The sequence below is a fragment of the Rattus norvegicus genome, chromosome 10 (assembly GCF_036323735.1).
Source record: "Rattus norvegicus strain BN/NHsdMcwi chromosome 10, GRCr8, whole genome shotgun sequence".
Classification (NCBI taxonomy): Eukaryota; Metazoa; Chordata; class Mammalia; order Rodentia; family Muridae; genus Rattus; species Rattus norvegicus.
In genome coordinates, this window is record NC_086028.1 from 97,973,913 (window position 1) to 97,997,715 (window position 23,803).

Consider the following 23,803-nt stretch of genomic DNA (forward strand, 5'->3'; position numbering starts at 1 on the left):
AGATAAATGATTGATAGATAGATGGTAGATAGATAAGTAGGTAGATAGATGATAGATAGATAGATAGATAAGTAGATAAGTAGATAGATAGATGGTAGATAAATGATTGATAGATGATAGATAAGTAGATAGATAGATAGATAGATAGATAGATAGATAGATAATTGATAGATGATAAATAGGTAAGTAGATAGATAGATGGTAGATAAATGATTGATAGATGATAGATGAGTAGATAGATAGATAGATAGATAGATAGATAAATAGATAGATAGATAATTGATAGATGATAGATAGGTAAGTAGATAGATAGATGATATATAGGTAAGTAGATAGATAGATAGATAATTGATAGATGATAGATAGGTAAGTAGATAGATAGATGATTGATAGATGATAGATAGGTAAGTAGATAGATAGATGATAGATAGGTAAGTAGATAGATAGCTAGATAATTGATAGATGATAGATAGGTAAGTAGATAGATAGATGATTGATAGATGATAGATAAGTAGATAGATAGATAGATAGATAGATAGATAGATAGATAGATAGATAGATGATAGATAGGTAAGTAGATAGATTAGATAGATGATAGATAGGTAAGTAGATAGATAGATAGATAGATAATTGATAGATGATAGATAGGTAAGTAGCTAGATAGATAGATAGATAGATGATTGATAGATAATAGATAGGTAAGTAGATAGATAGATAGATAGATAGATAGATAGATAGATAGATAGACACCCCTGGTATTTGTCTCTGCCCTACCACCTGCACAATGACAAGGTGACAATGTTTGCTGTGCTTAGTGACCCCAACTCACATTGCACACAATGTACTTAGATGCCTGACACATAGTACATGCTCAAGAACATGTTGATATTGATTACAGGTGTCCTTCAGGATTTGAGGAGCACTGATTCCAAGACCTTGTTAATACACAAGTACTTTGTGTATTTGCATATAACCTGTGCAAGCTTTCTGTCTCCTCATGTCCCGTCTGGATGGCATATCCTGCCTTATGTGATGTAAGTGCTGGCAAACTGGTCACACTGTACTGCTCCTGCAGAAGTGACAAGAAACAGAGCGTCTGTACTGCACACATTCTGTACAGGTGATGCATTCTAAAGAGTTTTGATCTTCGATGGACTATGCTGATAGGAAACTTGAAGCAAAGGATGCAGAAGACCAGTCAAAGATGTTAAAATGATAACCAACACACTGATCAGAATTAGAGGGGCAAAGAAGTCTGTCAGAATTCTTACTAAAGAAGATAAACACCCATCTCAGCAGAGTGCTGGTGGGTCTTCTGCAACCAAAGATGATCAACAGGGTGAAAGGTCAAAGGACTATCTTAGAGAAGCACTTTCTTTGTTGGGGAAACAAAGGAGTCCCTGTCCATCTCAATTACATCTACGGAACACTGAAAGTGTATTTTACTTACAGAGAGCATTGGGGGGGGGGGAATGAGTGTTTATGGTTGAAATGAATCTAATTTGCATAAGTCAAAGAAACAAAACAAAAAGGGAGAGGAAGGAGGGATGATTTTCAAGGAAAGGAAAATGAGAAAGAGAAGGATGAAGGGATATCAGAAAGCTGCACCTTCTGACAGAAATATTAGATGTAATTCGATGAGTTTTATTTTAGTAAAGAAGTTTCTGGTGTAAGCATTTTTTTTCCCACAACTTTTCTTCCTCGACTCTGTTTTCACTAGTTTGACCCAAAGGAATTCTGCAGACCATGCTAAAAATGATTTTACCAAAGCTACCACACACTTAAACTCCTAGCATAACTTCTTAATCAATTATGAGCAAAAACCACAACCAGAGCCAGGAAGATGGCTCAGTAGGTAAATGTGCTTGATGTGCAAGCATGAAGACCTGAACTTGAGTTCACAATGGCCACATAAAAGCTGACTTAGACACCCATGTCTTTAACCCCAGCATTGGGAGCTAGAAAAAGGTGGATTTCAGGGGTTCACTGGCCAGAGAGTGAGAGACCCTGTCTCGGAGGGATAAGATGGGGAACAATAAAAATAAGGCATTCAATACCTTTCCTCTTCTGTGTGTGTGTGCGCGCACGTGTGCATGCATGTGTGCACACTCCTGCATATGCATGTGTAAATACATACATACATACATACATATATACATACATACATACATACATACATACATACGCACGCATGTATCTATCTCCAAGAATACCTGAAACTTGGTGGATCACAGCATCAACTAAAACCACTCTGAACACCTCCTATCATTGCATCGTGTCTATTCAGTCAAAGGCTCTAATAACTGGGCTGAGGAAATATAGCTAAAAGGGTAAAGTTCTTGCATATATACATATTCATACTTATACATATACACGTATACATGTATACACAGATACACATATACACATATACACATATACAACACAAAGGAAAAAGATTGAGAGCTCATGATGCTTGGTAGATATTTTGTCACTCCTCCAGTCTTCATGCTCCACCCCCTACCCCCTCACTCACTCTCCATTTGTCTATCTTCCTCACTGCTTCCTCCTTACCAAAAACTGTTCCCCACCCAATGACACCCTTGCCCGTTCTCTACCCTTGCTCAAACTTCCTGCATCAGAATGTTCTACCCTAGCAAAGACTCTGCAGCCTGTCATTGCCCAATGTCACTCTTCATCCGGCCTCCCTCCCACCTCTGTATTCAAAAGTGCCTGGTTTGGCATGGCTTGACTCCCTGCTCTCCTGTCTGTGTCATTGAGTGGGGACACTATACACAGATCAGTCTGGAACCAGGGACAGCATGCAATTGCCTGCTTTTGTCTACCAGCCCTCACAATGGCTGGTGCATAATTAATAGTCAAAGATGTTATTAAATATGTAAGTGAATGGCAAAATAGGCAGGAGGAGGGTAAGGAAAATTGAGGGATGGGAGGGCCATCCATCGCCTCTGAATTAGTTATGATCTTTTTAAGTATTTGACAAGAACTTTAAACATTAATGTTTGGGGTTGGCGTATAAAATAATGTTCTAGTCTGGCATATTCACACAGTGAACATTCATTCCCTTCATTCCCCAGCTAGTCTCTCATTCTACTCTCTGTTCACGTGGATCCTATTATCCTCTCATTCTCCTGCCTTCTTTTTTTTTTTTTTTTTTTTGGTTCTTTTTTTTTTTCGGAGCTGGGGACCAAACCCAGGGCCTTGCGCTTCCTAGGCAAGCGCTCTACCACTGAGCTAAATCCCCAACCCCTCCTGCCTTCTTTAAAACCTCTTCCTCCACTCTCATGATCCCCTTTCTAGATTCATCACACACACACATACACACACACACACACACACACACACACACACACACACACACACACATACACACGCACACATACATTATTTTAAATCTGGTCTCTAAATAAAAGAAAAAGCATATTTTGTATATTTTCCTTCCAAATCTGCCTTGTTTTGCTTAACATTGTTACAACTTCTTTAAGAGCATTATGTACTAATACAAGCCCAGGTTTCTGTTTACACACAACTCTGGGCTCTCTGGTTGGTTGGTTGCTATGCAACTGCTATGGTTGCTGCCAAACCTCAAGATCCTTCTTGGGTCAGTGGAATTCATTCCATTTTACACACAATAAACAACAGAGACACCTGGGGAAAAATGCTATCAGGCTCCAAGTAGCAACCTATCCAAGAAAATTCTACCCTACTTGTCTTCCAGCCTTTGGGTACCAGGCCCAGAACTGTCTTTCAGAATCTCTCATGATGATTGGAAGACTTCTCATGCAAAGGCCATGGGGGTCCTGACATGACCATTACTCCATTACCTTATAACAAACATCAGCAGCAGGAGTCGGAGTACCGTCATCAGGAACATATCTTTCCCTTGCTATGGTTGTAAAATGCAAGTAAACACTAAATAAATTCTAACCCTATTCAAAACTCAGCTTCTTGCCTTGCAACTTACGAAAACACAGATATTCACAAGATGAAATCTGACACATCGGGATCCAGTGGATGGCAGAGCCCATGTGACTCAGAGACGCTTGTTTTTCTGTCAGGTTGGAGACAGGAGAGTTGTGGAAGTAAATTTCTGTCATTTTTGATAAAAGCCTGTATACAACCCCAAGGATACCTGAAGCTCGGTGGATCACAATACCAATCAAAACCACTCTGAACACCTCCTATCATTGCACCATGTCTTTTCAGTCAAAGGTTCTAATAACTGGGCCAAGGAGATACAGCTAAGAGGGTAAAGTGCTTACCCTAGACGTATGAAGACCTGAGTTTAGATTTCATGAGAAACTGGAGTGGCTGACTACGTCACATCTACTATTCCAGTGCTTCTGGGGGAGAGAGAGAGAGAGAGAGAGAGAGAGAGAGAGAGAGAGAGAGAGAGAGAGAGAGTCTCCTGATATCTCTCTGTCTCTCTCTGTCTCTGTCTCTCTCTGTCTCTCTCTGTCTCTCTCTCTGTCTCTCTCTCTGTCTCTCTCTCTCTCTCTCTCTCTCTCTCTCTCTCTCTCTCTCTCTGTCTCTCTCTCAGAGGAAGTTTATTCTACACATAAGGTCAGAGTATGGTGATTACCCATGAAATGAGATTCCATTGGGATGTGCAATTTATCTGGTCCTAAGAACGATGTGTGAAAGTAGAAGAAAGAAGATTAGAGAGAGAAGATGGGATTTGCATCCCCTCCCAGATTTAAGAAGCTCTTCCCAGGCACACATTTCTAGCAGAGTTTATGGTGGATGATCCCGTGTATGCTCTATCTTTTCCTGTCAAGGAGGACACTCTGAAAAAGAGATTAGCATAGCCATTTACTGTGAAAGAAACTGAGGCTCAGAGGAATTGCATGATTTATCCCAAGGTCACACTGCCCTTTAAGCGGCAGAGTGTTCAAGACAGATGCGTGCCTTTTCCGATCGTTACTTCCTGTTATGTCAAATGGATCTAGCACATGCGACTCCTGACGCACAGTAAACGGAGAGCATTGGACATTCAGGAACAAACTTCAGGGTCACCCAAGCACCAGCGTATAGGGGACATAACAGAACAGGTAACTTTCTAACCTAAGAGCATACTTCCAAGAAATAACTAGCCACCAAGAAACCACAACTGCTGATTAGACTCCGAGAGGATCCTGTCTGCTTTCCAGACACATGAGACCCTTCGAATCAGCCGTGTTTTCCCCTTCCAACAGAGAGTTTATCGGACTTACTTCTTATCTGACCTGTAAATGCTTTTCACCCTCTGTAAGCACACCAACTCCACGTTCTCCGCCTTAGAAGCTGCCAGTCTCTTGGCGAAGTTGAAGTCATAATTTTCTTACCATGTCTGTAGCTCCATGGGGTTAAAGTTACTTGAGGAAAAAGAATTATCGCCTTGTTTTTCCGAGGGCTCTGATCTCACAGCGCCTTTGGTTCTGCACCCCCACGCCCCCCAGTGCCCACATGCCTACTCACAGTAGCTGCATGGAAGGGTTAGGTTGGAAAGGGACAATGGAATCTCCTCCCCTTCCCCCTCACCAGTATCTCAAAGATCTCTGAGTCCTCGCCAAGAACCGCTGATGAGGCAGAATGTGGACTTTGAGGCAGTTCTCAAAGCTTGCTTCAGTTGTATGGTTGGTCTACAGGTCTGACTCCATTACTCACTGACGCCAAGCTTGACCTTAAGAGTCTGAAGTTCCCTCGGTAATTTCTAATAGACATCAAATATTGCAAAGGGCCGAGTGTGGAGCCAAACATGTTTTGGGCTGGGACTTTTGGGAAAGCTGGAACAGACTCCCCTGAGAGATTTCCAGCAGGGATGGGCTGGAGATCTTGGGCCAAGTTAGATCCCATCCAAATCTACCAGGGCTCGTACTCAGCGTTGGCCTGAATCGGCTGGAAGTTGAGGTACAAGGGTGGGGTTCTTGTTTAATCTCTAATTTAACAAAACTTAGTTTTCAAAACTATGCCCCAAGAGAACTGTGCACAGGCAGAACGATTCCCCTAGTGGCTTTGTAATTTTATTTTTTTTTTGCTGGTTTTTGAGCTTGCCTAGCCAAATGAATTCGCTTTCTGTCATCCACATGTCTTCAGTATGATGGATATATACAGTTTAATCTGAGAAAATTTACTGTAAATGCAGATTGGGGAAAAGAAAAAAAAATCCCGTTGAAGTCGGAGGTAAATTCTCTAAAGCAAGCACGTTGTGCCCAGCGCTTTAGCCATCCAAGAAAGCAACTGATGCTGCGGGGTCCCAGGGAGGCTCGCACTAATGCGATTTATATCCAAGCTGTGCTCTGCCGTTTATGGAGACAGTGTCATATCCCAAGCTGATGGCCTCGGGAAAGAGAAAAGAGGGAGGGCCCATGAGGGCTGGATAGAACACAGGGAAGCTGGATGCCGGAGGAGGGCTGTGGTTGGAATCCCAGCTCTGCCATCCTAACCCTGAGCCCTTCCATTGGCAAGACCTTCCATCACCGATCTAGCCTGTAAAAGAGGAAACACAATGCCTGCTTTCTTTGTCAGCAGGGAAGATAACACATGTAAAGTAAATACGCAAATCCACAAAATTCTAGGAACTGTAAAAGCGGACTTCTGAGTTCTGTTATCTGCATCCATTTGAGGGCATATGAAATCGGATCTGTTTAGATAATCCCTTGTCATTATGGTCTTAGAACACGATGCCGCCCTCCCCTCCCTCTTTTAAAGGACCTGCAGTAATGAATTACTGCAGAAAGCTTAACAAAAATCTCCTCCCCGAGTCCAACTTTGACTCCCCCGTTGCCATAAAAAGCTATTTTAAAATACAGACAGTGGGAGGGGCTGCGAGTGACGACTGCCTTCGACTGGCCACGAGCGAAGCTTCCCTCTTCTTACTTGCGACCAATTAATATTCATGTAGTCCCAACCCTGAAGGACTTGCTCCAGTGTTTCATAAAACTGAAGCAATCCATCATCCGAAAGGGCAGAGAGGCCAAATTTCTGAGCACTTTTCCTTAAACTCCACCAGAGAACGTAAGCTCACGTTACCGTCCTCCCCAGTCCACCCCTTCTTTATGAAGTGAGGCTGTTGTGGATAGCTGCGGTCTCGTAATGTGTTTTTGGCTGGCCAAGGCAATACCATAGCTTCAGAAACGCTCTGTAGTAGAAGTTGGCCAGGGTTCTATTGTTTGCTTCTGGGCCATGGCCAGTGGGGTTCGGACATCTGCCCATTGTGTTAGTTCCTTGGGCGCCAGTGGGCTGAGGCTCTCTGCTCCACTGGGAGTTAGGGCTTCTCTCCCCTGAAAAGTGGAGTGACTCACCACAAGCCCCGTATCCCCTCTGACTCTAAGATGAAATCCATTTTTATTTTTAAGTGAGTTTCTTGTTCCAAGCAAGCTGATTTGTAGAAGTATGGACCGCTGATGTTCTCTGCTAGAAAATAGGGGAATCTCATCACCAACTACGATTTAACATCTGCACACAAAGCTAAAAGAGAGACGTGCGGATAAGACACAAAGGAACCAGGAGGGTAAAGGGTGGTGGGTGCGCGGGGTTGGAAATTTCACAAGGTAACTTAGTTTTTCCTGCTGTCTTTTTCTTTTAGCCCTGTTGGTAACTAATGCCGAGTCCTCTGGGATTCTTGATATGCCTGTTCTAATCACATTTGTCACCAGTTAGTGAGGGCACATTGAAAACGATCATTAAGCCGAGGATCCATTTGCAACGAGGGAGTCTTTATTAGCATCTACATCACCCGGCAGTGGAGAGTCCGATGCCTTAACATAGGAACATGCGTCTTAGGAGCTGCTCCGTAAACGTGAGACGTAAAATCGTCGCTCTTGGGTGTGCTTACAGATCAGCACACTGCTGACTTGATAAACCACGAGAGTAGATCACTAAAATCACTATTATTTGTTCTATGTAAACTTGAGAAGAGTCCAGTGGGTGTCACCTTGTAAAGATGTATTACTCATAGACTGTTTTCCAATAATGTCAATACATGGGCCCAATCAATCTGAAACCAAGACTTCACCTCAAAACACCACCACCTCCATAGTATGCCCACCTTGCTCCCAGCACCCACTGGGAAAAAAAAACAAAAAACCTTGTAGTTTTCCAAAGGGCTCCAACCTAGTATTCCAGGACCAACAATGATCAATAACTTCCAGGAGAAAAGAAATCCAAAGAGCAGGATATTGGGGTCTTCTGGCCTCTGGATCAAATAACAGCTGGAGCCAATTCAAAGCCTTGACTGAAGAAAGAAAGAAAAATGGGTACCCTTCTACTGGCCATGTGTCAGCCTTTCCAGGCTGGCCCTCAACCACCTGCAGATCCAAATGCAAATGGGCATTTTTTTTAAACTAAGGTAATTTTCCCAGCAGATCATAAGCAAAGCTCTGTCTGTGGGAAACTGGTTGATAATTAATACCTTCTTAAGTTGTTTGTTGTTTCAGCCGGTGTGACCCTTAGAGTGGACAAAGTCAGGGCTATGAAGCTTACACGGTCTCTTCCACGGGATAGCTTTCTTGATTCTTTCTAAGCTACGAGTTTCTCGTTTCCCATACATCAAGGCAGAATATAGTGCTTCCTAATGGAAGCCTCTTTGAGATTCCAAGGAGATCCTATTTGTTAAGGTAAAGTAGAATAAAACATGCGTTGCTCAGACTGCAGGATCGGGCAGACGATTGAGCAGTAGTTATGCATGTTGACTTCCTTTTTTGTCAGAGCTACTCTGAGAAGCAAACACATGTCAGTTAATAAAATGACACCAAGTACACAGTAGGTGCCCAATACATATTGCTCCCGTAAAAGGCCGTGAAGTCAAGCCCAGCCAGCTGGGTAGCCAGAGTCAGGTCAGATGAGCTCATGGTTTGAGTTTCCAGTTAAAACCCATTGTTCCTTGCTTCATCGGAGAGATAATAGCCAGGACCTCCTTAGACTCCTCTTGGCGCTCCACAATTCAACAGTACAAATGGCTGCCTGTGAAACCCTCACAGGAGCCCTTCCCTGTCTCTCTGGGGGAGACTGAATACGGGCCAGATGCTCTCAAAGATTAGGAAGGCTTTTAAGTCTAGTCTGAAGGAAAAAAAAAATAGGTCCTGTCCTTTGTCTCAGGCCATTATTCCTTCTCTTACTACGGAGAACACAATTTCCCGTTCTTCATTCTTCTTAGTTTGCTAGGAATATTCATAGGCCATCAGCCTATATGTCAAGACGTCTGCTTGATTACACCGTATAAATTCAGCCCCATTTGTAAGATGAAGTAACTACCATGGGAACAGAAGTGGACATAGTTCTAGTTTGGGAGACACATAGGACGTTTTTTTTTCAAGCTCAGTAGCTTCCTATCTGAATAAGTGTCCTCAGTCCTGTGCTAGAAGCAGGAAAGGTAAGTGATGTCCCTAGACAGAAAGTTCCTTGCTGATTTCAAGCTAAGACCTTCCCTGCAGCTGCTTCCAAGAGGCTTCGGTTTCTCACTTCCTCCTATCTGACCTGCAAGCGCCTCTCAAAGGTTAAACTCCTCTGTATCCTGGGATATCGCCTTGGTGTTTTGAGTTTCGGTATGAAATGTTCAAGCCCTCAGCTCATAGGGTTCAGCTGTGGAGGCTTTAAAATGAGAGGCTATCCTCGATGGTCGAAGTAGGCCATAGCAGCCAGTCTTGGTCTCAACATCGGTTCCTCTCTGTGGTGGTCTGACTGATCATGGCTACCCAGATGTTTGAATGCTTGGAACTCTTTGGAAAGGTTTAGGGTATGTGGACTTGTTGGAGGAGGTGTTATCACTAGAGGCTGGCTTTGAGGTTTCAAAGGACTCATACCACAGCTAGTATGCCTCTCTCTCTGTGCCCTGCTTGTAAATCAAGATGTTAAGTCCTCAGCTGTTCCTACCTCCATGCCTTAACTCTACCATCATGGACTCCAACCCTCTGATAAGTCCAGTGAAAGGCTTTCTTTTATAAGTTGTCTTGGCCATGGTGTTGTGTTACAATGATAGAAAAGTAACCAAGAGACCATCCTATGATTTCTGCTTCTTGCTCTCGATCATGTGAGTATCTACCACCTCACAATACTGCTGTCATGGATGAATTTTTCTCTTGCAACCATGATGGACTAAAGAAGTCTATCCTGTCAGGTAAGCTGATCACATTGGCAGGAATAGCTAAGGCATATGGCAAATAGAGATCTCTTATTTCTGCCAGAAGATGTTGTCCACTGTGAGAAGGGGCTTCTCTTTTTAGTTAATCCTTCTAGGAAATAGCCTCTTGGTTGAATCCAAATCTAATCAAGTTGGTAACAAAGACCAGCCATCAAAGACAGGAACTCTATTTTACTCATCTCTCTGTCTCCAACTCTTCAGAGTCTTTCTAACATGCGATGAATTTAATTGCTCCTTTTTACTGCATTTGTTGACTTCTCTTGTTTTTCGTTAGTTGCATGGAGTGAAAACTAAGACGTTCGGATGCAATTAGAGTATTAATTTTGTCCAATATTAAAAATATCTATACTATCCTAAATGTGTTAAATTTTTACGAACCAAATTTTTTGAAAACGGTTTTCAGCAAGCTCAGCATGAACAATTGTGTAACTTTGTTCAGAAAGACTAAGAATAGTCTGGGGAATCAGAAGGCCAAACCAAATACCCAAGGAGTTTCTCTTAATTTCCTTAAGGTAGCTTAATCTAATCATATTAAAAAAAATTCTAGACTTTTCTACCCTGGAAAAATAATTTGAAAAATACCACTTACAATACATTATTCAATATCTGACTATCAAAAAAGGTGGAAATGTAATTATAACAAAAGAAAGCTTGTTTCCGGAAAACAAAAAAACTAACATCTATTACAGAGACCCTTGTGGTTTAAAATTGAGGCCTTGAATCTGAAGTGGTGATTGTCACCAACTGTACTTAAAAATAGCCCTTATAGGAGAATTCTTTAAAAAGTAATCTGAACTCTAAACTAGGTTCCCATCCTTGGAAAATATAGAATTTTACGATTTTGTACTACTTTTCTCCTCTAAGACTTCATTTCTAATTCACTGCCCTTCTGACAGAATCTGATCAGTATTCACACTGGGCTTGGAAACGATGGAATGACCGAAACCGACTCCTCACTACTGCCTCCCAAGGCAGACTTCCTCATGGGATACGTGTAGAATCACCCGCCAAACATCCAAATACCACCCTTCCCCATAGCCTGGTTTGGACTGAATCTTAGCTTGCCCTGGACAATATCAGGCCAATCCTTTAAGCCATGTGTGGTTGATGTTGGCACCAGATAATCATGATTTCTACCAATCAATTTATCACATGCTACATGCTGTATGAAAAGAAATGCTGCGTGGAGAGAGTTGGGAACCAAAAGTGTGGTCTTATACCACATGAGAGTGTATACAGCCAGGGCTTGAAGAGGGGAGTAGGAGACCTTTCAAGGGTGCATTTTGTCTCGACATCAGAAGATAGAGACTATTCACCGCCAACTGAAAAGAACTACAGAGTAATGGGGTCACAACTTCATTTAGAAGCTTAGCAGCTAACAGAAGCCCTGCTGCTGAGAGTTCAAGTCCTGTATGTGACAGTGAGAGAGATTGGGACATCATTCCTAAATGGGATGTCTTCACCAAGCCCCTCCCCTCTGGACTCAGGGGAGATGAGGAGGCAGACAGTAAGAACCAGTGGGGATGGAGGACACCAAAGGGAACAAGGCCTTCTTAACACAGTAGGACCAATGCACATTTGAAACCACAGATACTGGAGCAACATAGACAGGACTTGACAGATGGAGTCCCAATACTGAGCAAGAAATTGAAATGAACTGCCACCCTTACTTTAAGAGGGTATATCAATTTGACAACCATTCACAAAGAAAAACATACAAGCCACACTTAAGGAACCATGTCCAGCCTTAGATGGCTAACACAATACCAACTCAATGGTAATTTTGGAGATTTTCTTTCTTTCTCTCTCTTTCTTTCTCTCTCTCTTTCTTTCTTTCTTTTATTTATTTTTTTTTTTTTGGTCTCACTTCTTTGGGCATGTTTTATCTTCCTGGTGTTTTCCTTATATATTATGGTTTCTGATTTTGTGTTTTAATGGTGATTGTGTGTGGGGGTGGGTGTTGGTTTTTCTTTGGGGTTTTGGTTGTTTCCGTGTTTGTGTGTTTTGTTTAATTCTGTTTCATTTTTTTGTTTGTTCTATTAGCCTGTCTGTCTTCTAAAAAAAGAGTAAAAGAGAGAGGGGGCATGGAGTTGGAAGAATGGTAGGAAGGGGGGACCTGGTAGAAGATGAGGGATGAGAAACTGATGAGAGCATACTGCAGGAAAAACAAATTTAAAAAAAAGAGAGAGGTAAATAACCTGTATAAGCTTATGCTACCTTGGAGAAGAGAAGGGAAGGAGATGCCAGCCTTGTGTAGACTTGCCTCATAGTTCACCAGAGCTCTCTAAGTTGGAGGCAGAATTAAAGGTCACAGTGATGAAGTCTAGCATTCAATGCCGTATATGTATTTGTTCAAACTCTGAAAAACACAATTGAAAGTCGTGATCCTAGTCACCAATCTTAGCCAGAAAGACTTTTTTCACACTTCACCCCACCCACCTCTACCTCCTTCACTTCTCTCTCAACATTACCAAAATAAGAATTTGGACTTGTTTTTTGTTTGTTTGTATAGCTTGCTTGCTCCTATTTGGGATAATTGCAACTCAGATAAATAATGACTGTGTGTTGGCTGCTGGGGCCCCTGATAGGTTCAAAGGACAAATCAAAAGGCTTGAAATGTTAAGGGAAATCCTAGAGGCAGTGTGCAGGGATCTGGAAAAAGTGAAACATTGCCTGAAGCAGATGGAAAACATTAGGATGTGCCAAAAGAGAAAAACCAACTAGAAATAGATATCATCTAGCTGTCCATCATCCACTCATACATCTATCCATCCAACTATCCATCTACTCAAATAGTAGGTATTCACCTCTATCCTTCCAACCATCCATCATCTATATATCTATGTCTCTGTATATCCATATGTTCATCTCTCTGTCTACCCATCTATTCATCTATCTGTCTGTGTATGTATTATCTGGTATCTGTCTATCTACCTACCCATATGCCTATTCATCCATTAATGTATGTATATAATGCCTATCCATCCATCCATCTGGCATCTATCTATCATCTATATTTATCATGTATATATCTGTAGTTATTTATACATAGTAAGATATACTGTAAGGAATTAGCTTACTCAATTATGGTGACTAAGAAGTACCAAGACCTATCCTTCAAAAGCTGGAGACGCAGGACAGCTGTTGTTGTGGTTTAAAGGCCTAAGTACCAGAAAGAGGAAGGCACACATGCCAATTTTAAGCTAAGAGTCTTAAGCTAAGAATTTTAAGCTGAATTCTGGTCCTCAAAAGATTAAAGAAAGTCTGCCCATATCAATGAGGACCATCCACCGAACTCAAATGCCAGTCTCTTCAAGAATGCACCCAGGAGTCATGCTGACCCAGCTATGGAGCATAACATAGTCCATCTAAGTGACACATAAAATTAACCTTTGAGCTCACAGCTTAACATCTGACCATCCAAAGACAGAATCTTGGCTCTTTATAAAATCTCTCCACTCCTTAGCATGCCCATGGTAACTGTAAAAATCAGTATATTCATCCATGACAACTAGCTTACTCATTGCTTGTAGACATAGACACATATTGTTATGTTAAACTCTTATCTATCTATACCAAATAAACCTTTATTATTCATGACTTTGCTTACTTATACATTTGGATGTTTATAAGTGTATAAGTTGCTTTGTGAATTTGTTGCTGGCTGTTGTATACGTATGCAAGAGAACAGTAGAGTATGTACCTAATGTGTATTTGGAGGTCAGAGGATGGTCTCTGTCTCTCTGTCTCTCTGTCTCTCTGCCTTCCCCCCCCTCTCTCCTCCTCTCTCTCTGATCTAGACCTCACAAAGTAGGCTAGGCTGGCCAGCTCCAGGGATCGTTCAGTCTCCATCACTGCTTAGAATTACAATCATGCACCCTGTGCATACCAGTGATTGACGTCAGGTCTTCGTTTATACAAGGCAAGCACTTTACCAAATGAGCCATTTCCCCAACCTCATTAAATGAACTCTAATTATAAATTAGAAAATGGGACGAAGTTTGAGAATAAGCTAGGAAAAGAAATAAAGCAAATTAGAATAATAATTTACAAATTATTGTAATCAGAATGGAAAATATGACCAGACTCTACTGTTTGTGAACGTGTACCCAGTGAGGGGAGGGGACAACTCTAAAGAGAATTTGAGAAATATTACAAGACAAATTATAGTTTTCCTTTGATTATCTTAGTTTATGGGTGTTTTCCGAGAACATTTCTTAATATCCCCGCTTTCTGAAAAGTGCCCTGCCTTGAGCAACTAAATATTCATTCCAATGGTCACCACAGAGAGTTCAACCAATCAAGTGGGACGATGTACTCACGTGAAGCTGAGCCATGGAGGGAGGAAGGATGGACAAGTTAAAGAAGGTCCAGGGAACAGCACAGGAGATGAGGCAAAAAGATTGTAAGAGGAGGATGAGGAGTGCAATGAAATGCTGTTTGATGAACACAACATGGGTATTGCACACATGAATTTACCAAAAATATATGGTCTCCAGTGCAAGATTATGCCACGTAACGCTGGAGGAGAGGGCACCCCAGGGGTCCACCCCTAGCTGAGGTACTATTGGAAGTTGATGGATGTTACTTTTTGGAGGCATAGCCACTAGGAGGATATCCATGTCCATGTCCCAGTTGATGATCCCACAGCCATGCTCATATGGGCAGTACTAACTGGGCAGTACTGGTTGGTTAAAACGAACAACAACCATAATTTCTAACAGTAGACATGAGTTGGGAGACAGATATGTTTTAGGGAGGGAGGTCATAGAGAGAGGGAGAATGAGGGTAAATGGGACCAAGATACATTTTATGCATGTATGAATCTTTCAAAGAATAAGTTAAAAATGCTGATTAAAAGTAGAATGGGAAAGAAGCATGGCGTGAGAGAGACCATGAGTCACAACTGGAAGTATGGGTGATTTGGGAAATCCAGAGGGCTTGGAGTGAGAGTAGAATTCAGTAAGCTAAAGGAGAAAGTTGGAACTTTATGAGACTATGTAGATCACCATTGTCTCAATCATGAGCACTCAGGCAGTGGAGACTAGTAATATTAAGGGCAATAGAAAGCCAAGGAGAACCTTGAATTGATCTGATGCCATGCACTTGCAAGATGTACTGTGGACATGAGAGGTAAGGACCCAGATGGTCAAGGACATGTTTGCTTAGAAGCCCTTGGGGAACTGATGATTACACAACAAACTAATATCATTTCCTTACACATTCCTGTTCCAGGGTATGGTCAACAGGCATAAAGCACTCAGCATCCATCCACAGTTGTTTCCATTTCAGCACAATTAATGGAGAAAGATTACATGCTAGCACAGGTTGCTCCTCATAGAGTTTACACACCATATTCGAAGCACTCTTCAGCCTTGCGCCCTGAGCTGAGTTTGTAATGATTTGTGGTTAGAGAGCTTATCATAACCCTTGAAGGTTATTCAACATTTGCTGGAGTATTCTCTTCACTCAGGGAACTGATTCTCCTCAGGAGGCCCAATCCACTTTCACACAGAAATACCATATTTTATTTAAGACAGGGTGTAGTTGAGAATGGAGATTGTCCCCTGATGAGTTCTCAAAGGCTCAATGGGACCTGATTGCAGATGTCTGTGATCAGGGACGAAGAGGGAGGTCAGTCATCCTGTGAGACAGAGCACTGCTCAAGCCAGGGAATTGTTTTCAAGGTATGTAGCATTATCAATAATATAATAACAATGATGTAAAACATTCCCTCCTAGCAAAGTTGCTGCCGTCTTCACAGGATCAGCAGTGCATGCTTGCCAGAGTCCATCATGGTAGGCCCTGTGGACAGTTGGTATTCCTTTAGAGGAGAGATTGTGAGTCATTAGACCCTGACCTGATATTCCAACCACTCCTCCTAACCACTAGTGTGTGATTTGGTTCTAATTGCATATGGACCTGAGGTCTATGGAAGAGACAAGAGTATATAAGTGGGGAAGAATAGGAAAACGAGGATCCACAGTTATGAAGTATCAACAGAAATAATTTTGTGGTTGGGGGTCACCAAAACATGAGAAACTGTATTAAGGGGTCACAGCCTTAGGAAGGTAGAGAATCACTGGGCTAGAGAAACAGAACTTATAGAACTAATAATTTAAAGAGGATTTATTAGAACGGCTTTCAGGCTGTGGTCCAGCTAATCCAACAATGTCCGTCTACCAACAGAAAGTCTAAGCATTCTGTAGTTGTTCAGTCCACAAGGCTGGATGGCTCATCTGTCTATCAGAGTACGACATAAACCTAAAAAGTTGGGCTCTAATGTCATTGAAGGAATAGACTTCTCAGTGAGAGTGATTGCAAGCAGACAAAAAAAAGCAAACTTCCTTTTTCCATGTCCTTTATGAAGGCTGCCAGTAGAAGGTATGGCCCAGAGTAAAGGTAGATCTTCCCACCTTAAAACAACTGGATTAAAGGTCTATCTTTCCCCCTAGAAGATACAAATTAAAAGCAGGTCTTCCGGCTTCAAATGATTTAATTAAGAAAAAAAAAATCCTTATCAAGTGTGCCTAGCGGCTTGGGTTTTAGTTGATTTCAGGGATAATGAAGTTGACAACAAAGAACTCCCATCACAGTGGCTGTGGAAATGGGGGAGGAACCGTGTATATTGGATGACAGCTTTCCAGAGCGACTACATTGGGTTAACCCAAAGTACTATTAGAAGGCTCTTATTTATCCTTTATAAGTCACCCAAAATATTACATTCATTCTCTAGGTTTAACTTTAGAGGGATCACACTTTGGTCTTGAACTTTAGAAAGAGAGGGTGACCCAGAAAGAAATTCTCATATCTTCAGAGGCTTAGGTATTACCTTTGAGACCCAATTCACACGGAATCAAGTTAGAGAATTGAGTAGCTACATTCAGGGGACAGGACTCCATGTTAGAGAGAAAGAAAATCCTCCTAAAGCAACATACTGGATGATGGCTTTCCAGGGCGACTATGTTGGGTTAACCCAAAGTACTACAGTTCAAGGGTGAACTGTAGAGCCCCAAAGGAAGGTGGTACCCTGTTCATGAGGAAAGGAATATGAAGAAATAGAATGTCACTGTGGAATGGTACAGGGTTCGAGGACAAAGCTGTCTGAGTTCACATTATAACTTGTGCTGTTAGACTAGAGTTTTAAAGGTATTTTTTTCTCTTTTTAGTTTTTTTCAAGACAAAGACAGGGATTTTTATTTGTTTGTTTTGTTTTGTTTGTTTTTGGGGGTGCAAGGGCAGCTTTGGCCATTCTCACATTCTTAGAACTCACTCTGTAGATCAGGCTGGCCGCAAATTCAGAAATACTCCTGCCTCTGTCTCTGTCTCAGCCTCTGCCTTCAGAGTGCTGGGATAAAAGGCGCACACCACTGCCACCTGGCTGAGTTTTGAGATTTTTGAACATCAATTTCTTCCAGAAATGGAAATAATTGGTCCTAATTATGCTAGTAGGAGTAGATGTGATAATATTTGTAAAGTTCTTAGCTCAATGCCTAATTCGGAGTATATGTTTATTAATTTCAGCAACACTAGAAGAAAATGTCTACTGGTAAAGTTGTCATCCACAATAGTAATATCTACTCCAGAATTCTTGTAAATTTGGTGCTTATTTTGGGGAAACATCTGAGAGATGCCCCCCTTTTATCTACTTGGAATCTTCCTGAAGTAAGACTATTAACTCCTAGTGCCAGGTTTACACATTGGAAATTTACAGATCCCCTTTCGCATACCTGCAAATGCATGCTGTACCTTGGTGATGAGAACGTCTGTCTGTCTGCAGGCCGGTGGCTGCAAAACCTTGTCCTTATGGGAACGGACTCAAGTAAGCAGAGTCAAAGGTGGCCATATCTTAACTTCTCTTTGTCTCAGTTCAGAAAGAAAAGGTGCCAGATTTCAGACAGCCATGCAAACAAAATAAACAGGCATGCAAATGAGATGTGCCCTGGATGCGGGTCTGTGTATGTTGGCAGGAAAAGCGCCGAAACTTACAAGTCTGTGTTCTCTTGCGTCCCCCCTCCCCCGTCTCTTTTGTCCCTTTCAATCCAAAGGAGTTATTTTAAAAGCCCGAGTGCCTGGTTTTGATCATAATGTCAGGGCAGAAGGGGAGATGACTTTGACTTTCACCAGTAGCTGTTGTACAACCAGTGAGCTTCAAACAGCGGGACCTCATGTTCGGGCATCAATAACACCAATGATGTGAGAGCAGTGTGAGGTTTGTTGTTTCCCTTTTCTGTTCAAACATCTCTCAGAAAAAAGCGCAGTAAAACTATCATTTGTTTGTTAACCTACTCCTTCTCGAGTTCTTCTAGACTTCAGTCCCAGGCACAGTCAAATGTGGAACGCATATAGAATTAAGTAATCATATCTAATCTTTATCAATGGGGCTTTGAATCCTAGGGTAGAAAGAAGATGTTAGCATCTGGGTGTGTTTCTACGTGAAATCTACCCAGTAGAGGGGACCTTCAGACAACCTATCTCAATTCAACAACAGGAAATGCATTAGAAACTCAAGGGATTCCCACCATCAATAACAGGGTGGATCCCCATGAGTCATATAGTATTCTGATTCTTCAGAATTGAAGCTGTCAGTTAGGGAGCTTTGTGTGGTAGTTATCAAGATCCGGGCCAACTCAGAAGGAAGCACAATGCATTCCTTGCAGACAACAGCTCGGTGCTGATGCTGCACTTTCTGTGTTCTAATGTTTTTCCTGGGGAAAGGGAAAAAAACAACATTGCTTCTGTGGCCTAATAAATGTTTGGCCCGTGTCTAAGAGACCAGAAAAAAAAGAAAAAAGAAAAAGAATAGCTTACACCATCTAAACTTTTGATAGAGAGTGAAGATTTAGCTAGTGTAATGTCTGCTTATACAGAATTAACCAACTTGGAAAAAAGTCTCCCTGGGCCAATCACCATATTTCTCAATTTTCATAGGCTAATGATACGTGAGCATAATTATCTATTAAAATGTGTCCCTTGTACGCATGTGTGTGTGCGTGCGTACACACACCAAGAGAAAAGAATCATGAAGTTTTCTACTCATGAGATTATTAATCTTCTATGCTAACCTTCAGTAAACAAACTTCAGACTTATCAAATCTGCAATCAAATCTGTTAGTGTACTATGAGAATTGTATTCACAACTAATCTCAAATTAGCTTGTTTTCATCAACAAGACAATGGAATTTCATCACAGTCTTACAGAGTGACAGACATTGAAATCAGCCCTGACTCTGACTTATTTCTTCACCGACATCAAATGCAACAAACCTCCCCAAGGATAACCAAGGACCAGATAGAAATGGCGAATCAACCATTTCTAATGGTTCAACCTAGCCCAGCAGAGACTTTCTTCCCGCAAATAAAGAGTGGACCGTTGATACAGCTTGCCTTCCAGTGTCTCACCTAGATACCTTTTCCATTGACAGCCCTGCCTTCTTAAAGTCATTTGCTATCAACTGGAGACTGTGGAGGGATGAGAAGGAGACACGTCATCTAGTACAGTCTGGAAGAAAGCAGTTGTCTGAGTCAGTTTAAATGTTCCGCGGAGTCTAGAAATCATGACTTACGAACAGCCCGTAGCGGAGTTGATTCATCTCTATAAGTCATGCATACTCCTAGAAGGACAAAAAAACAACTGACAAATGCCTCAATCATGAAGAATTGGTATAGGGGCTAGAGAGATGGCACAGCAGTTAAGGGTACGCACTACTCCTACAAAAGACCTGGGTCTGGTTCCCAATGCCCACATCAGCCTGTAACTTCAGGCTTTAGGACACCAGCACATACCCACATTCAAGTGCACACGTATGAAGAAAAGTAAATGGATAAATCAAAGGTTGAGACAACTCATCGACAGATAAAAAGAACCGTACTTCTAGGAAATGAGAAAATAATCATCCTTTAAATGTCTAAGCACCCAGAATCAGTAGGTAGATGTGGTTTAGCTGAAAAGCTTCTTTCAAATCAGAGACACAATCCTCACTTATGAGAGTCAAAAACCTTTACTTGGTGTAAAGGTTGGTTTTAGCAAGGTGACCTGTTTTCTGCATCTCCCTAGAAATGTTATTCATTTCAAGACAAGTGAGACATACTGCAGGGTGGAGGTGGGGGGGAGATAATGTTTGAAATTTAGCAACTGGTTTCAAACTTCCTAAACCTTCTGAAACCAACTCTTGAATTTCAGATTGCTTCCATTATAAATTAACTTCTAATGAAATCCTTAATATTCTTTTAAAACTTCTTATCAGTGTCTTATAAAATTAATACCTTTCAATCTTGCTCTGGAATTAATTGTTCTGTTCTCTTTTGTATGCTCATTATCCTCCAGCCCCTGGTTTTATTGTTTCCTTTCTCTGAACCCCTTCAGGAGTCTTGCATGGGGAATGGGTTGCTGGGTTTTGTCTGGGTCCCCACGATGTGTGTAATACATTTAATCTTATTTTTATTACGCAGTATGGTAAGACTTCTTTTATTGTCTGTCCTCATTTTGGATGATTAGTTTTCCCAAACTCAGAACCCACTTTTAAAAAGGAAAAAAAAATTGTATGCAGCTGTACTTTTAGTCCCTACCAAAAACCAGCATACCCCCTACCAAGTCATCAGAAGCCAGCATAGCCCAAGGATGTTCTCTAAGACGCAGGTACCAAGGAGAAAGAAGACAGGCAAGAGACTGACAGGAGCTTGATGGAGGAAGGGAAAACATTCTAAAGAGGCCCGACACCTGGAAAAGAAATGAGGAAGGAGAACTGGATAGAAAAACCCCCACTTTCTGATCAGCTTTGAGAACATCTCTCTCCAGGCAGAAGAGCCACGCAGCACAGTCACCTACCTGCTTTAAGCAAAATGACAGCACAGGCCCAGGGTCCTGCCAGTGGCCGCTGGAGGCTTGCCCAGAGTAGGCAAGGCCTCTGTGAATCCCATTAGAGCCCAAAGTTGCATGCACAGCCTTCCCATGCCTCCAATGTTCTAAGCAAGTTTATTTCATTTATATTTGAAGATGTACTCAGATTCGGCTTTGCATATCGTCACAAACCCCCACACATAGTGATATATTTGAGTTTTATATCTTTACTGAATTAACTGCATTCGGCAACAATAACAACAGCATGTGACTTTGTATTTCAAATGTACATAGATTGTGGGTTCTTACTCATATCTAAAGTAGGCAGTAAAAATACCTGATTTCAATAGCCGTTGCCTACCTTGGCACTGTTCTTTTCTATCGATTTCACAGATGTCCGATACTCTTAGAGTAAACCCACGTAGATTTTATCAAGCGTTTTAGTACATAGTTCATATTTCCCCATTTTGATATATTTTTGTCTGTGAGTGACTGCACGGCTTATTATGCAGAATCTGAATTTTTGCCCACACCCACTCCAGAGTTTCCTCCCACTGCGAAGGTATTACCGATCCCAGGGCTTATAAAGGAGAAAGGGCTTGTTTTTCTTCCTTTCTACATGATTTAAATTTCCTCCTTGAACATTAAGGGACCATTTCAGATATGGAATGCAGACACAAACATTGTGCCCTTATATTTTTTAAGGTATGGGCCCCCTATCCATTGTGGCTTGTCTTTCGAGCTGATTTTACCCAGATAGCCAATAGGATTCTCCTTTATGCCTTTTAGAGGTGTGAACTGTTGCCCCTGGGCCTTCCACAGTCCAAGTAATCATCCCTCCGCTCCTCATTTGATCCTTTCTGCGTACTCACCCGTCGTTGTGACCACCGCTCACCTGAAAATATGCAGGAATTGAGCATTTACTGTTCAAAGAATTCGAAGATCGATTTTTCTAGACATGTAGCTAAACTCTACTCTGAAAGAAAGAATCAGGCTGAAATGTGTCACCCCATCTTTAATCCGCATCCTTCACAGTCTCCAGCACTCATCTGGGGGGGGGCAGGGAGGGATCCCCGTCATCTGTGTTTTATTAAGTGTCTGATCTCCTGTAGGAGAATACAGTTCTCTATTTTCTCAACTTTTCAGCCCAGTACCAGAATTTAGAGCCAAGGAAATTATAGGTAACCACTTTCTAGTAGGAAAGAAAAAAGTCCCCGGAGCTTCATAACATCCTACACAGGGAAAACAATCTTCGGGTCTTTAAGCCGCTATTTAGAAAATTCTCACACTATAAACCAAGCGTAACACAATTGATCTCTAAACAGGAGAAAGGAAGGGTAAATCAGCCTGGCTGGAACTTCAACTTTAAAGTTTCTCCCCCTCCTCCCCTTGAGGATTTGTTTGTCCCTTCAGTTTCCTTGGTTAAGAAGGAAAAACTTGTCCGACTCGCCATATGCCAAACCTGGCGAGAATCCTCACTTTCTAAAGAACATTACAACTTCACTGATTGTTACGCCAAGATGGTAGAAAGTTTGGCTCTCTGAAAATCGTCTTGGGTTGTATATGGTTCTTGGGACAAACACAGGGATGGTATTGATAGTGTCGGCGGAATCTTTTACTCAGCTCCCAGTTACTCCTCCATCCTCAAATGTACCTTCCCAATTGCTCCTGAAATGTGTGCGTATCAAGACACCTTAAAACAACAACAGCAACAAATTGAACACCTGTGGCTTTACTTACAGCAACTCTAACCATCTACAAGCCCAGTGAGACCAGTATTCTCTGCATGAGGATGGAGACCATCATTCATGGTTTATTGTCATCCTTGAACCTGTATTGAGTGTCTACTATGTCCAATCATTCTTGCTAATGTTCATGATACGATGCTAAGTAATGGCCTAGGTCTTTGAAGACAAGCTACGTAATTCTGGCAAAGAGGGGGAAAGAAGTGAAGTGGAAGCTTCTGGTTACGTCACGTGATGCAGACATGTCATGTTTTGCTGAGGAAGGACTCCTGGAAGGACATGAGATGCTTAGAGAGAGCATGAGTCGGACTCAGCCGTCAGTGAAGCGGGCTTGCATAGCTAGCTATGCAACGTTTCAATTGGTCTCTCATCTTTGCTGATCTTCACTTTGTTGAGAGGGGCACGGCAGAGAACTCCTGGCATTCCAGCTAGTCCTGTTCTCTCCCATTGACTCCTGCTGATTCAGTGGAGGCCTGGCAGTTTCTGCTGGATTGTGCCATCACATAATCTGATATCAGCTGATTTGTGTTTGGTGCCCTGACACTACTGGACTGCGCCACTGGTATCCTGGCAGAGACTGGAATTTCCCCAAACATCTACTTCTAACCAGTTCCATATCCCTTGTCCTACTTACCACCATCCTCAAGCTACTTGAATTTGTAATTCAAAGTTTCAGACTCCTGAGACTTCTACTGGGTGATTGAAGAGAAGCGTCCATAGGATGAATCTTAGGAGCATTGTCTATGGCTCTTGGGAACATGGTAGGATGCTGTACTGGCTGGTTTTGTATGTCAACTTGACACAAGCTGGAGTTATCACAGAGAAAGGAGCCTCCCTTGAGGAAATGCCTCTATGAGATCCAGCTGTAAGGCATTTTCTCAATTACTGATCAAGGATAGGAGGGTCCATTGTGGGTGGTGCCATTCTGGGCTGGTAGTACTGGGTTCTATAGGAAAGCAAGCTGAGCAAGCCAGGGGAAGCAAGCCAGTTAATATCCCTCCATGGCTTCTGCATCCACTCCTGTTTCCAAGTTCCTACCCTGTGTGAGTTCCAGTCCTGACTTCCTGTGGTGATGAACAGCAATGTGAATGTGTAAGC